Source organism: Culex pipiens, chromosome 2, assembly GCF_016801865.2.
Source record: "Culex pipiens pallens isolate TS chromosome 2, TS_CPP_V2, whole genome shotgun sequence".
Taxonomy (NCBI): Eukaryota; Metazoa; Arthropoda; class Insecta; order Diptera; family Culicidae; genus Culex; species Culex pipiens.
The window spans coordinates 134,270,063-134,282,404 of record NC_068938.1 but is presented as its reverse complement, the minus strand read 5'-3'; the positions used below and the strand labels follow the sequence as shown (position 1 = coordinate 134,282,404).

Below are 12,342 nucleotides of genomic sequence, written 5' to 3'. Positions count from 1 at the left end.
CATTAGCAACTAACTCCGCCTCACACCCTTTTTATTTTTGTTTTAATTATTGGATTCCTTTTCAAGAGGTCCCATCTGCGTATAAACCTTTTACACATAATTTGTTTAAAAATTTCTAGAATACATCATCCTCGAACGGTTACACTTAATGGTTTTTTTTTTTATCTAGCATAATACTTTTATATTGTCACCACGTGAGGCCTAATCGCTATTTCCACATAAATATTTATTAACTGAACCGGACATTAGTCGTGCTCATCCTTTCCTTTTGTCTTCTACCATTATAGCTATTCTTTAGCCTTACATGTCCACCGGTTCAAATTGAGCGAATGAGCGGTTTTCTTTCTAAAAGTATGCCTAAAGTCTGCATTAACTTACTGTTTTTCTTGATTCATGTCTCAATTTCTCTTCTCACTTCGGAAAAGTGCTGTATTCTCACAGCACCGCTAGGAGACTCTTATGGGTCCACCTTATAAAACCTTTCCACCTTACTGTTTGAACTCATTTGCGATTCCTCACGACGAACGCAGGTCTAATCATATGTTGATTTGATGTTTGATTTTATTCAGATTTTGTCAAACTAGGGTAAAATCACAATTTCAAACAATAAGATCCTAAATGCTTAAATTACTTCAGCAGCTGTTCTGATCATTCTTTTTTCTCATGCAAATATCGAAAAATTCAAAATCGACTGTGATTCCATAAATCAACTGTGGCCCCATAGAGCGAACCATCAATCCAGGGCTTGCGAAATTTCGACTTTTTTGGTGATAGCTGACAGAACACTTCAATCGTCTTCACCACGACAACCTGATTTTTACATTCTACTTTCGTTCGTTTTTACACACAAAGGAATGAGTGCTACGCAAAGTCACTCACACAATCATTGACTTCCCTCCAGGAGAAAAATCGCTTGGAGAGCGTTCGTTTGACATTCTACCGAGATTCCGATCATCTCTCCAATGATAGCAATCATATGACTCCTGTCACCACGCAGCATACATTAGGAAGAGAGAGACAAAAACGAGAGAAAGAGAAAGAGCACGTTGTCTCGTTCGGACGGCTGCTTGAGCTTGAGGCATATTTCGTTCGTTTCGTCTTCGTGTTTACGTTCACTGACCGTCGCCAAGCAACGACGGTCAAGATAGGCGTTGTGTGTCAGCGATCCAATATCGTTTTGGAAAATGATCGCTGACAGAAAGTTCTATCGAATATCGAGCAGTCCCATTCAGTGATAGATCCCTTTTCAAGCATTGATCAAGATATTATCGTTCAAGAAAGTCACTACCTTGAAATCCGTTTCCCTTCTTTGCTCCATTTTAAATCCAATACTCAAATCTAACTTACTTCTTATTGTCTTTGCATTCGATTGTCAAGACGCTAAAAGTGCAACATATGGAGCTAAACTTTCTGTACAGTCGCTTTCGAGAAATTAAAAGTGCAACATGGAGAAGCTTTCCATGACAGCTGTGAAAGTTTCATTCCATGTTACCGGCTCACATCTCTCTTTTTAATTTCTCGATAAAATTACCATGACAGCTGCGAATGTTTCAATCTATGTTACCGGCTCACATCTCTATTCTCAATTTCTCATTTTCTCATTTTACTTTCAATTTTTTTTTATACTTTTGCTACACTACTATCCTTACTATCCACCTGGCAGACCTTAGGAATTTATCCTTCACCTTCACTTTCCCTTTTTTTTACTGTCCATACATGCTCATTCAGATCATCTAATATTTTTAATAATCTGTACTTTGACTCATCGCTCACTTTCTTTAAGAATATTGCTCTGATTTGTAGCAGTAGTTTCTTTATTTTCCAACCATTTTGTAATCTGATGTAGTTACGGGAAGTTATTTTTTTGTGTACCTCCTTTATAATTCTTCTAATTAAAATCAAATCAACTTGTTCGCTCTACAGTATTACTTTGGCGTTCTCTATTGCGAGATTTCTACTCAAAACTAGGTGTCCGAAGGCTTGAAACAGTGAGTCAATCCATATCTCTTTATACACCTAAGCTCCCATCTACCCCGGGATTTGAACTGACGACTTTTGGATTGTGGGTCCAACTGCCCCCTAGTGACTCTACCGAGGCAGTTTTTTTTAGGGAGACGACTCCTACAATTGAACTGAGCTAACGACCTAACCTCTGGGTAACCTCGAAGTCTAGTCAGGCAAAATTTATCCAGCTCGACGTTCTTTACACATGGTCTTTCTGGATCCTGGAGCTATTTGATTGTTGTGCTCTTCTTGGTCCTTTTTGACTCAAGGAGGAGTGACTTTTAATTCTCATACTCTTTTCCCAATTTCGGGCTCGAATCTTCAGCAATCAGTCACTTACTCTACCTTTATAAATTTCTGGTTCGTAACCTTGGGTGATGACTCTCAGTCCCTCTGGAATGATTAAGTCCTGGCTCGTAGCCTTAGAATCTGACCCTTAGTCTATCTGATTCATTAACAACTGGCTCGCCGACTCGGATTCAAACTCATGGTCTTCCCGTTCCATCGACAACTGGCTCAAAGTCTTGGGATCCGATACATGGTCTTCCCATTCCATCAACAACTGGCTCGTAGCCTTAGGATCCGATTCGTGGTCTTCCTGTTTCATCATCAACTGGCTCTTAGCCTTGGGATCCAACTCGTGGTCTTCCCGTTTCATCATCAACTGGCTCTTAGCCTTAAGATTCAACTCGTGGTCTTCCCGCCTTTTCTAGCTGGCTCGAAACCTCGGGTCACATTCTTGGTTTCCCGTCTCTTTCAACTGGCTCGAAGCCTCGGGTTACATTTTTGGTTTTCCCGTTTTTTCAACTGGCTCGAAGCCTCGGGTCACATTCTTGGTTTTCCCGTTTCTTTCAACTGGCTCGAAGCCTCGGGTCACATTCCTGGTTTTCCCGTCTCTTTCAACTGGCTCGAAGCCTCGGGTCAGACTCTTGGCCTTCCCGTCATTTTCAACTGGCTCGAAGCCTCGAAGTCTACCCTTCCGGGTTTCGACTTCCGGTCTGTTTAAATTGTATTTGGCTTTAACCACTCTAATTTAGATCCTGTATGTACTACAATCCCGATGGTTCGACACCAATGGTCTCAAACGAATGGGATCTCATTTAATTTGACTTCGTCAAACCAACGGGGTACAAACGACAATGTGACCCTCCACCGGAGGTTCAGTGTATCTGTCTATGAACAAAACAACACAATTTAAAACATTGAAAATTTACCGTTTTCATTATTTTAGGCGTCTGTCTATTTCTGTTCATTGGATTATTTACTCGTACCATTTTAATATTTCAAATTATCATTTTTTCCAACTCCGAAAGCTGTATTTTTTAAAACAAAGATGAAGTGAAAATCGTCTTGACCCTCAATCATTTCCACCAATTATAATATAAACACGATTCAACTTTAGATCAAAAAACTTTTACGCATATTATCTCTCCACACTGGGTACAGTATAATTTCCTGCCACTTCTTGGTTATATTCGCTTGGATCTTAACGAGTTCTTAATCAGGTGAGCTCTCCACCCGAGTGCCCATAACAAACGTCAGTATAAGTTGTCCATTAACTGGTTGTCACTGAATTTCTTGCTTGTTTGTTAAGCGGCTCACTAGTAACCAAAGAAAATCCTGACGGCCCGTAATTATCCATCCTAGTGAGAATTCTCGCAGCGGACCCAAACGAATATACCATTTGTTTACCTTTTTCCTTCTTCCGCTTCGGGAAGATAGTTCAGCTGGCGAACTAATTGAAACATTCTTACCAATCTTTCGCCAATCCTCGTCGCCATTTGTGGTACCGTATTATCACGGAACAGATTATCATGGCCACACCGGCCTGCAGGGAACATCCACTCTCGGTTCACACACTCACACTCCCTGACACACAACTTCCCACTCTGACATCTATCAGTCAACTGACAGATCTTCATGTGTCAGGAACCATCTATCCAAGGTTGGCATAACAAGGTGTGCATAACTAAAGGTCAGCACCACAACATGGAACGATTATTCCTGAAAGTTTGCTTCATTCAAAATGTAATTGTGTTTGAAGGTAAAGTATCAATGTTGAAAGATTGCATCCAGCAAGTACTCGACCTCATATTGCCAGCCTTTGACACAATTTTAACCTTCCTGGGATGTTAAGAAAAACTTACGTTAAAGGTGTTAAGGGGTCTATATGACCCCGGAATTGAAAATGCTGGCAAAAATCCATTTTGCAACCGATTTTCGTTCTTTTGGACGCAAATGAAAGGTATGGATGTCTAGAAAGGCACCTGTGCTATGCGGACCCGATTTGGCCACTTTGGTTCCTGGGAATCGATTCCAAAGGAACACATTTTCCGGCAAACCGGCTCTCATAAGTTTTATTAGATTTAGCTATGGATTAATGCATAATAAACTATAAATAATCTCTAAAAATACGAGTCATACGCTCCGGAACACGTTGCATGCCATTTGGATCATATCTGGCCACTCTGGAACCGGTTCCGGATACCCTGGAAGTGGCCAGATTGCTATTTTGGTAAAAGCCTATCGTGCGACATATCAAACTTCATGGAATTACATGCCATGGACACTGGAACCAGCAAAAAGACAATTGGACCATATCTGGCCACTCTGGAACCGGTTCCGGATACCCTGGAAGTGGCCAGATTGCCATTTTGGTAAAAGCCTATCGTGCGACATATCAAACTTCATGGAATAACATGCCATGGACGCTGGAACCAGCCAAAAGACAATTGGACCATATCTGGCCACTCCGGAACCGGTTCCAGCTACCCAGGAAGTGGCCAGATTGCTATATTGGTAAAAGCCTATCGTGCGACATATCAAACTTCATGGAATTACATGCCATGCACGCTGGAACTAGTAAAAAGCCAACTGGACCAAATCTGGCCACTCCGGAACCGGTTCCGGATACCTTGAAAGTAGCCAAATGGCTATTTTGGTAAAAGCCTATCGTGCGGCATATCAAACTTCATGGAATTACATGCCATGCACGCTGGAATCAGCAAAAAACCAATTGGACCATATCTGGCCACTCCGGAACCGATCCAAATACCCTGGAAGTGGTCAAATGGCTATTTTGGTAAAAGCCTAACGTGCGGCATATCAAACTTCATGGAATTACATGCCATGCACGCTGGAACTAGTAAAAAGCCAACTGGACCAAATCTGGCCACACCGGAACCGATTCCGGATACCCTGAAAGTAGCCAAATGGCTATTTTGGTAAAAGCCTATCGTGCGGCATATCAAACTTCATGGAATTACAAGCCATACACACTGGAACCAGCAAAAAGCAAACTGGACCATATCTGGCCAATCCGGAACCGATTCCGGATACACTGGAAGTGGCCAGATTGCTATTTTGGTAAAAGCCTATCGTGCGACATTGGAATCAGTAAAATGGTGGCCAGATATGGTCCAGTTGGCTGCATGGCATATAATTCCATGAAGTTTGATATGCCGCACGTTAGGCTTTAACCAAAATAGCCATTTGGCCACTTCCAGTGTATCCGGAATCGGTTCCGGAGTGGCCAGATATGGTCCAGCTTGCTTTTTGCTGGTTCCAGTGTGCATGGCTTGTAATTTCATGAAGTTTGATATGTCGCACATTAGGCTTTTACCAAAATAGCCATTTGGCCACTGCCAGGGTATCCAGAATCGGTCCCGGAGTGGCCAGATATGGTCCAATTGGCTTTTTGCTGGTTCCAGTGTCCATGGCATGTAATTCCATGAAGTTTGATATGTCGCACGATAGGCTTTTACCAAAATAGCAATCTGGCCACTTCCAGGGTATCCGGAACCGGTTCCAGAGTGGCCAGATATGGTCCAATTGTCTTTTGGCTGGTTTCAGTGTCCATGGCATGTTATTCCATGAAGTTTGATATGTCGCACGATAGGCTTTTACCAAAATAGCAATCTGGCCACTTCCAGGGTATCCGGAACCGGTTCCAGAGTGGCCAGATATGGTCCAATTGTCTTTTGGCTGGTTTCAGTGTCCATGGCATGTAATTCCATGAAGTTTGATATGTCGCACATTAGGCTTTTACCAAAATAGCAATCTGGCCACTTCCAGGGTATCCGGAACCGGTTCCAGAGTGGCCAGATATGGTCCAATTATCTTTTGGCTGGTTTCAGTGTCCATGGCATGTAATTCCATGAAGTTTGATATGTCGCACGATAGGCTTTTACCAAAATAGCAATCTGGCCACTTCCAGGGTATCCGGAACCGGTTCCAGAGTGGCCAGATATGGTCCAATTATCTTTTGGCTGGTTTCAGTGTCCATGGCATGTAATTCCATGAAGTTTGATATGTCGCACGATAGGCTTTTACCAAAATAGCAATCTGGCCACTTCCAGGGTATCCGGAACCGGTTCCAAAGTGGCCAGATATGGTCCAATTGTCTTTTGGCTGGTTTCAGTGTCCATGGCATGTAATTCCATGAAGTTTGATATGTCGCACGATAGGCTTTTACCAAAATAGCAATCTGGCCACTTCCAGGGTATCCGGAACCGGTTCCAGAGTGGCCAGATATGGTCCAATTGTCTTTTGGCTGGTTTCAGTGTCCATGGCATGTAATTCCATGAAGTTTGATATGTCGCACGATAGGCTTTAACCAAAATAGCAATCTGGCCACTTCCAGGGTATCCGGAACCGGTTCCAGAGTGGCCAGATATGGTCCAATTGTCTTTTGGCTGGTTTCAGTGTCCATGGCATGTAATTCCATGAAGTTTGATATGTCGCACATTAGGCTTTTACCAAAATAGCAATCTGGCCACTTCCAGGGTATCCGGAACCGGTTCCAGAGTGGCCAGATATGGTCCAATTATCTTTTGGCTGGTTTCAGTGTCCATGGCATGTAATTCCATGAAGTTTGATATGTCGCACGATAGGCTTTTACCAAAATAGCAATCTGGCCACTTCCAGGGTATCCGGAACCGGTTCCAGAGTGGCCAGATATGGTCCAATTGTCTTTTGGCTGGTTTCAGTGTCCATGGCATGTAATTCCATGAAGTTTGATATGTCGCACGATAGGCTTTTACCAAAATAGCAATCTGGCCACTTCCAGGGTATCCGGAACCGGTTCCAGAGTGGCCAGATATGGTCCAATTGTCTTTTTGCTGGTTCCAGTGTCCATGGCATGTTATTCCATGAAGTTTGATATGTCGCACGATAGGCTTTTACCAAAATAGCAATCTGGCCACTTCCAGGGTATCCGGAACCGGTTCCAGAGTGGCCAGATATGGTCCAATTGTCTTTTGGCTGGTTCCAGTGTCCATGGCATGTAATTCCATGAAGTTTGATATGTCGCACGATAGGCTTTTACCAAAATAGCAATCTTGCCACTTCCAGGGTATCCGGAACCGGTTCCAGAGTGGCCAGATATGATCCAAATGGCAAGCAACCTGTTCCGGAGCGTATGACTCGTATTTTTAGAGATTATATATAGTTTATTGTGCATTAATCCATAGCTAAATCTAATAAAACTTATGAGAGCCGGTTTGCCGGAAAATGTGTTCCTTTGGAATCGATTCCCAGGAACCAAAGTGGCCAAATTGGGTCCGCATAGCACAGGTGCCTTTCTAGACATTCATACCTTTCATTTGCGTCCAAAAGAACGAAAATCGGTTGCAAAATGGATTTTTGCCAGCATTTTCAATTCCGGGGTCATATAGACCCCTTAACACCTTTAACGTAAGTTTTTTTGTAGCGCCCTTTCTAGGTGGCGCTGGAGGTTGCTTCCGGTTGCAAAATGTTTATTTTACAAAGTTAGGAAAAGTCAGAAAGTTTCAAGTCTGTAAGTTAGAATGAATAAAAGTTACAGCACATTTTATAAGCCGTCTGGGTCATATAGACCCTAACACCTTAGGAAGGTTAAACATGCATGAAACCAAGTGTCTCCATCAAACGACACTACTCCACAAATCGAACAGTTCGACAACATTTTCCAATTTCATTACATCCAACGTTGCCCTGGCCAATCATTGGGTCTCCTGGAAACAAGACCTTCCCCATTCCAGAAGTCAACCGGGACTGTTTTGTGGTCCATGAACGGACAATGCATGTGCATTATTGTACAGTAGAACTTACAACACATGTCGCATTGTTTCATGCTGCTGGAGGATGAAGCTCTCGTTTCTTGCCCTGTTGACGTCCTCATAGCTGTCATAAGTACCGCCGGGGACAACCACCGCCGCCGCAGGGAGGTCTCAATTTTAAATGGCCAGCAAAATGTGATGTGAAAGCCTTCGCCTTTCTGCCTCTGCTGAAAGGATGCGGTCAAGTCATAGAAATAGCAGAATGACCAATGAACAGCAGTTGAACTGCTCCTGTGGGAATCCATCCTGATGCATGCAGTCGTTACCACACAATGATATTAGCAAAGAATTGTTCCAACGGTTGGAACCGGCAATTTCGGGTTGGTAACTGTTCCTGGTCATTGTTGTTGCCATCGAAAGAGTTGCCAGCAAATCGATATGTGTATGAACCTCGTCTCTGAAGAGGGGGTGCAACATCACCTACATATTCAACGTGATGTAAAATGATGCTGGGTGCACGTGTGGTTCTGGACCTAGGGCTTGACCGGAACATCCGATGACTTTTGGTTTGCTGAATGGGCTGGGCATTTAATTCTGGGATGAATTAGTTAGTTGGTGTGGAAAGAACTCGGTCAAATGTTCCAGTACGTGTTAGGACTGGCACGATAATAGCCTTATGTTAAGAAATTTATTAGGTTTAATTCTTTCAATTTACACAAAATCGAAAAAAAAGAGATTCACGCAAACACAAGACTTGAACATTTTAAAAATTTCGGTGTGTTTTTGCCTTTCTTACTAAAGAAAGGTATAGGTTTTACTTAATGGCTGGACATTATTTTCATCTTCGTAAATATTACAATTCAACATGAATTTTCTTCGGAAAAATCGCCAAAAAATCACACTGCATCGATTTTCGACGCTTCGACGCTTCGTCGACAAGTTGCCAAGTTGAGATCCGAATTCTGGCGCGAGAATGCTGGCGCATATATTTGGTGGCTCGAGATATACTCGTATTCTAGTATCTTGTCTACCGATGTTTCCTACAACATGTAAGATATCGTAGCTTTTCGGTTTCTTATGCCCTGTTTTTTGAACGTGGCAATTCAGGGTTAACTTTAAGAGAAAATATTCGGAGCACTTTTAGAGCTCTAAAAAACGAACATTTTCATTTTTTGACATGTCAATTTGGACTTAAGGGTCAAAAGTTACAACCATTTTAAGGTTAAAAAGATGCAAATTTAAAACTTAAATATCTCGAAAAGGCGCTAGCCAAATTTTAAGCACCAGGTTGCATTTGAAAGAAGAGATCTAGCGCTACAAACACTGAAAAAATCTCAGGGGTGTTTTTCTTTAAACTCGAGATGTGTTCATTTGAAAAAGTCTAATTTTCATAGGAAAACCATATGGGACCACCCTAACGAAATTTGAAAATTGTCCAAATATATGTTTTTCCATGTTATTTTGCCCGCTGAATCTGAATCTGCCCTCAGAATTGAGCCAAAGTGTCAACAAATCGATTTTTGGCCATATTTTGGGTTTCCATGTAAAATTATCATTTAAACCCAAAATATGGCCAAAAATCGATTTGTTGACACTTTGGCTCAATTCTGAGGGCAGATTCAGATTCGGCGGGCAAAATAACATGGAAAAACATATTTGAACAATTTTCGATTTTCATTAGGGTGGTCCCATATGGTTTTCCCTTGAAAATTAGACTTTTTCAAATGAAGATATCTCGAGTTTAAAGAAAAAACACCCCTGCGATTTTTTCAGCGTTTGTAGTGCTAGATCTCCTCTTTCAAATGCAACCTGGTGCTTAAAATTTGGCTTGCGCCTTTTCGAGATATTTAAGCTTTAAATTTGCATCTTTTTTACCTTAAAATGGCTGTAACTTTTGACCCTTATGTACAAATTGACATGTAAAAAAATGAAAATTTTCGTTTTTTAAAGCTCTAAAAGTGCTCCGAATATCACTTTTCTCTTAAAGTTAACCCTGAATTGCCACGTTCAAAAAACTGATTTTTGAAGGTTTCCTCATATGCTTTCTATAAATTTGGTCATAGAAGGCGTAGATTACGAGATAAAATTTTGGTGTCATCCACAAAGTTGCTTGAATTGGCCAGCCCAACAATTTTCTAGAAGACGAAAAAAAAATCCCAAAAATATTCCTGTAAAGTTAGATTTTCAAAATCAACCTAATCGTGAACCACCCTAATTTTCAACCAAACCAAAAGTTGCCCTTTGTCATTTGCAACAACTCTTCTGAAGACACCAAAGCTCCAAAACGTCACCATTTTCGGAAAATCCATTTTCCACTTAATTTTGCGATCTGGACCACTGTGCATTGTTATGTTCTTTAGTAAGAAAGGCTCTATCTCCCCCCACGTGGGATTAAATCGGGTTTTTTTTATAAAAAAATATTTTCTATAAAGATTTGATGATAGCATGGCAGCTTTTATTGTATTTTCATTTCCTTACGTCAAAAATGATATCCCAATCAGATTGATGTTATATTATTAAGTATAATTAAAGTATTACATTCCTGTCCCACATAATCTAGTACAAAGTCTTAAAATCGTACCTCATATTCACGTGCCATTTAATTCCAATGTTATCAAACAGCTCACAACGATGTAACACCACCAGCAGCCAAACTTTAAGCGCTATCATCATCAGCTGCGTGTGTTCATCACCCGGGGAGTTGCTCAATTCCACTTGATTCAATCCCACCAGACGATGACATCCTCTTCCTGCACTCCGGCCACGTGGAAAAGGTGCCAACTTTTGAATCGAAACGGATGCCGTCTCCCAATTCGCGCCGCGTTCTAAATTTTCGTCACATTTTAACTTTGTTACACTCACAGCTGGCAACACTTCCGCCAACAACATAGTTGTTAGGACTGGGAAGAAATTTAACTTGTGTAACAAAGTTTATTCTTTCTTGCCCAACTATCGCTAGAGTGGAAATAGTTGGGTGCGGCAAATTTTCACGTGGTCTAACTTTAGTCACGAGTTTTGGGGGCCGCACTTACCGTTATTGGAAAACTCAAATCTGCAGTTTGCAGATTTGCTGCACAGTTTGTGGAATGAAAACGGAAACTTTTTGGGACCACATATGGCCTCCTCCAATTTGAATTCATGTGATAACTTTTGATAAGGCAATTTAAAAAAGTATACCTCGAGCTTTGCCTACAATGGTGAAGAGAAAACTCGTTTCGTTAGAAAACTCAATTTGGCTGAAACTGCATTCAAATGTATGATAAACGCATCCAAAGTCCCCATGGTCAATTGCCGTTTTGCGAAGCGAAATTGATTTTGAATTATGTTTGCCGCTGCATTTAGAGCCCATTTGAATGCAAATAGCTAACGATTAACGATTGTACTCCTGCGCGTGGTCACTAACTAGTTTTGCAACAACAATTCTAGGAAATCTATGCGAAACCATTTCGCGCTATTTCGCGAGTGCGTGTTGATTTAATGCAACGGCGTTAAGTCTCCGACGAGCCACGAATTCATAATCCAATTTCCTGCCTCGTCGGGTAGAGTGAGGCCTTTTGAGTTATTGTGTGCACCGTGAATCACGTTTTGCAATTGAATTCGACCATTAGCATCTTATTAGGGGGAAACAATGAGGGCGTTTAATCAACAACAACAAAGTTTGAAACCGTCCCTCAAAAAGGTATTATTAATTAATTAATTCGGTTTTATTGGTGAATAATCAAGATACAATCAGTTCTTTTGCAATTCATAACAGAGTTTTGGAGTTCCTTTCAGCTGTGTGTTGCATCATAATCCATTTTGGTACAATTATTTCTATAACTATGGCACTAACAAGAGCAAGAAAAATTAAAAAAAAAACTTGCTAAAATTGCAAAGGAAAGGGGAAAGAAAGAGAAAAAGCTTATAACTAAATCACAGTATTTTATCCTTTGTAGATGTGCTTGAACATCAGCTCCCCAAGGGCTAGAAATTGCTCCGCCTTGTTACGGCAGGTCCGAAACCTCGACATCATCTCCCCCGCGAGAGCAAAGAACTCTGGCAGGGTGAAGAGATCTTCCCCGGTGACTTCTTGCTGGGCCGCATTGCCGCTACCGGCAGCAACCACGCTGGCAAACGATCGCCCCCAGCCAGGGGGGAATGCTGAGTTGTCCGCGGGAACCGTACGCTGCTCAGCAGCCGGCACGGTTACGCTCGTACTTCGCTGAGGAGGGTGGGACGCTGCTGCTTTCTTCTTCCTCTTTTCCTACTCCTCGAGGTAATTTTTTCGTGCACTGCATCCACGGTAGTTGCTGGTATGGTT

At 41.8% G+C, this 12,342-nt stretch overlaps 1 protein-coding gene across 1 annotated transcript in view; it reads right to left on the bottom strand.

The window, feature by feature from the left end:
• The window catches only part of LOC120423636 (fat-like cadherin-related tumor suppressor homolog), an 861,295-nt gene that overhangs the window by 706,630 nt on the left and 142,323 nt on the right, over positions 1-12,342 (bottom strand). The gene's annotated exons all lie outside the window — the stretch shown is intronic.